The following is a 4,020-nucleotide window of genomic DNA, read 5'->3' as shown; positions in this document are numbered from 1 at the left end:
AACCCTGACAGCGTTCTGCCCCATGAATGATGGATATATGCGTTTTGTCCGACAACACCTCCGATAAGCAGCGCGCTGTTTGCTCGTTTGCTCGTCTCGGGAGAGCGACAGCCGGACACAAGATGCGGGTCGAGCGGCGTAACGACGGAGTGGGACAGAGAAAGAGAGAGAGGGGGGGGGGTGAGAAAACATAATCCTGGACGGGGTCACACGGGGAGGCCCCCTCGGGGTCACGAACCATATCCGTCATGCCCACCCAAAGCTTGGAGCGAGCGAGCAGACTCTCCGGGGAGCGAGGATAGGCCCCGGTGATCGACATTTGTGTTATAAGAAAAGTGCTTTCTCCCCCGGCAGTGTACACACGCCGTCCGGCCCGACAGGCATCCATCGCAAAGGTTGGTCTTCGGTGTGGCGGGGCCGGGCGCGGCGGACAGGCCGACCGTCTGCTGGCTTGTTCACCCGTCCTCAAACTGATGGCTTCCCGCTTCGAACTCAATTATTTCCGTGTACCCTTCAGATCTGTGGGGCCGGCCGGCGGCCACGCACCGGTACGGGATGTTTTGCGCCCTTCTTCTTCTTCAGGCGACTGTCTGCGAAGCAACAAACGTCTTTCCCTCTTTCTGCCTTCTTTCTTCATTTCAGCGACACGTTTCTGACGCATCGCTCCTCTGCGTGCCGACACATCACGCGGCTCCTTGTCGATGTCCCCTCCTGCCGCCCCAAAAGGGGGGAGGGGGGAATTTCCAGTAATAGATTAATTAGTTGTCGGTACGCGGACGGAACCTGGCTGCCGGCTGCCATCTGAAACGCTACAACAGGTCACCTTCACTGACGTTGCCGCGGCAGCATTTTTAAGTACGCCAATCCAAAAACTGAGAAGAATTTCAGAAAAATACTCGAATGCAGTGTTAAATCCTTGAAATTAAATTTTATTGGTTTGTAAGCTGCGACGCGTTTAGCGGCTCTGTAATGAAAAATACTTTCTTTTGAAATGCAAAGCAATTACTTCGTTGCCGCAAATATTTTACAAATTACAGACTAATTTGTTTGTATTGATTTAACAGTGTGCCGAGCGTCTGCCAAACTATGTTGCCAGTGCAGCACTTTTTAACAATTCGTTTCGAGTGGTTCGCTATACTCTCTCCCTCTCCCTATTCTTCTCTCCGCATAGCACCCAGCAGCACCACCGCACAACCCATCTTGTCATAATGATGCTTGCCTCTAATTAGATAGACAAACCAAGCTTCCTTCGCCTGCTTCCCATAGAGTCCTCTGCCCCTATTCTCCCCCACCCTTCTCTCTCTCTCTCTTTCTCCGCCTCTCCGGGTGCCCGTGTTAAACGGGTGACACTCTATAGCGGTGCTTATCGGGTGCCCATCGGCCCTCCTGCCTGACACAAAACTACAGGAGCGGCTGTCGATCCGGAGGAAGGGGAGGGGGTGGGGATCCTCTATCCCGGACGCGACCAGACCGCAAAAAGGACCGCGGGAGTGGCAGTTGGTGTGATTTGATGATGGAAGTCGTCAGATCAGGAGTTTTAACTCCGCTGTCAGGTTTTATGTTGTCACCTTCGCCGCTATGAGGACCGATTTCTCCCCTGTGATGACGCGGAATTCGAAATCGTGTGGTGTGGCTGTGCTGTTATGATACCGGCTGAAAAATACTTTTTGTCCAAAGAAAAGAGAACCCTATCCATAGGTTATGGTAAAGTATCACCACATCGAGCTTATCTTTACCGTCAAGGCAAACAACTGTCCCCATTTTCGTCATTTTTTTTTTCATTTAAAAAACTCTGTTGTTTTGAGTTTCAGCCAAATCTTTCGCGCATCTCTTCACACTGCGTAGGGGGCACTGTTTTTCAAACACTGTGACGTCACAACCAATCCAGTCTGAATTGTGTCACACTGCTTAGAACATCGCATAATGTCACATTCGTTAGAGAGTGACGTACCCATGGTAAAGCCGAGAGCTAAACGCGAGAGCCCATAGCGACAGCCGCGAGAACGAAAAATCGGTTCGGTGGTAGATGAGAACGGCAGCCTTAGGTCTCTCGGGTCAGGGCTCGGCCACCGAGGTTGTCGCTTTGCGCTCTCGCGTTCAGCTCTCGGCTTTAGCTCTCCTAACTAAATACAGCTTTAGTGCAGGCCCGGCGTACCTATGTCACGTTATAACCAATGTGACACGAGTCAAAAAAAATCGTTTCAATTGACGCGACAGTGTTTGAATAATTGTGGGGAAGGGAAGGAAGGATTGTAGAACGTTTGAACAAGCCACATAATTGTGCTCCTTTCAATTAAAGTTGACCTGTCCTAATCCAATGCGATCGTCACAACAGGCATATATTGTTCTTACCCTAAAAGCAACGACCGGGATTGATTTTTTGCTGGGGTGTGTGGTGGTGGGAAGGTGGTGGGAAGTTGGTGGGAAGTTGGTGGGAAGTTGGTGGGAAGTTGGTGGGAAGGTGGTGGGAAGGTGGTGGGAATAAGGTGAGGTGCAAGGGCCTGTTTCCTGGACGAATTAATCGCAGATGCGTATGGTAACCAGTAACAAATACCTTCGCATCGGGCCATATACCCTATCGAATTTGTCCCCCCGGGCGGACTTGTCGCCTTGAGCCAGCGCCCCTTGTAACGCCCGGTCATTACAAGGGTTTTAGAAAGGGTCGCCGTCGGGCCAGCGCCATCTTGTCTCTTGATTTACGCCTCTTTTCCGTCCGTCCCGACCCTGGCGGGGCTGGCGGGGCTGGCGGGGCTGGCGGGGCCGGCGAGGGCCTCGTACGCAGGGCGACGTGTTCGCTCCCGGGCCCGGTCTGATAGGAGATAACCCCCCATAATGGAGCCCCCGACTACAACATGCGCCTAAATTTTGACTCCCATTTATATGTATTACCCTTTTCACGTTTATAGGATGTCTTGTCGTCCCTTGTGTCCCGGTGCGCGGGGACGGCGGCCGGAGCAGTGTTGGCTGGGGTCCCCTCCGCCCCGCCCGGCCCGGCCCGGCCCCGGATACCAGATGAGGCAGGCGATGTGCATATAAATGTCACTCCAACAGGTGGCCGACTAGCGGGAGGCCGCGCCCGGCTAAGCCGCCGGGCTAAACACCATTTTGTATTTTGCAAAGAGGAAAGACGAGGCTGTTTGTCACCGGGACACGCAAGTCTCTATCCGTGTCGGAGACAGATAAAATGCTAAGCGCAAAAGAGGGAGGGGCGCAACTGATAACGATGCGTCACATTCCGCCAAAGGGCGAGTGCGAGTGAGTGAACACTGTAAAAAAGTCGTAGGCTTACGGAAAAATTTCCCATATGTTGCTGTCACAAATGTATAACCTATTCTGTAAATAAACGTGACAACAAATGTTGTAAATTTACGAGGTTTGCGTGCATGCCAGGTGGCCATGACCGGCGCCACGTGCTGACGTCCAAAAGGACACCGGCAGGTCGTCACCCCACCGTCACGCGGGGCCCGCCACACAGACGTATCGGGCCGCGCGACAGGCGGCAAATTGTTTGTAGCACTGAGGAACACGCCGCCGCTGGAGTCGCCGCCGTCACGACGTCTTCGTCACACCCCCGTTATACTGTCACCCGCCCGTAGGCCGCGTGCCTGAGTCGTCGCACCGATTTTTTTTCTCGTCATTGTCATGCGCAGACCCCCCCCCAAAAAGTGTACTATGCACGGGAAGGTTTTGGCAAAAAGCACCACAGCAGCGGTAGATATTTGCAAGGTGATGGAAACGAGGAGAAAACTCCCTTGCTGAGCTCGCGAATGGTGATGACGACTGCGAGCAGTGAGCACGTCGCCCTATGGCAGCGCGGCAACCCCTTCTGCGGTGAGCGCCCCGTGCCCCGCCCCGTCTCGCGGTGGGCGTCGCGGCGCTGATGGAGTTTGCACCGCAAATGGTGCGCTCGCGGGCGTGCCGTGTTGACAGGGACAGGCTCACACGGTAGCATCTCCATGTGACCGGCACCGTTCTGACGAACCAACGGCCTCGTTCACGCTCGCGCTGCCACTGAACTCC

This window comes from Frankliniella occidentalis, unplaced genomic scaffold (genome assembly GCF_000697945.3).
Source record: "Frankliniella occidentalis isolate FOCC.00 unplaced genomic scaffold, Focc_3.1 Scaffold8, whole genome shotgun sequence".
NCBI lineage: Eukaryota > Metazoa > Arthropoda > Insecta > Thysanoptera > Thripidae > Frankliniella > Frankliniella occidentalis.
Note: the sequence above shows the minus strand (reverse complement) of the source record.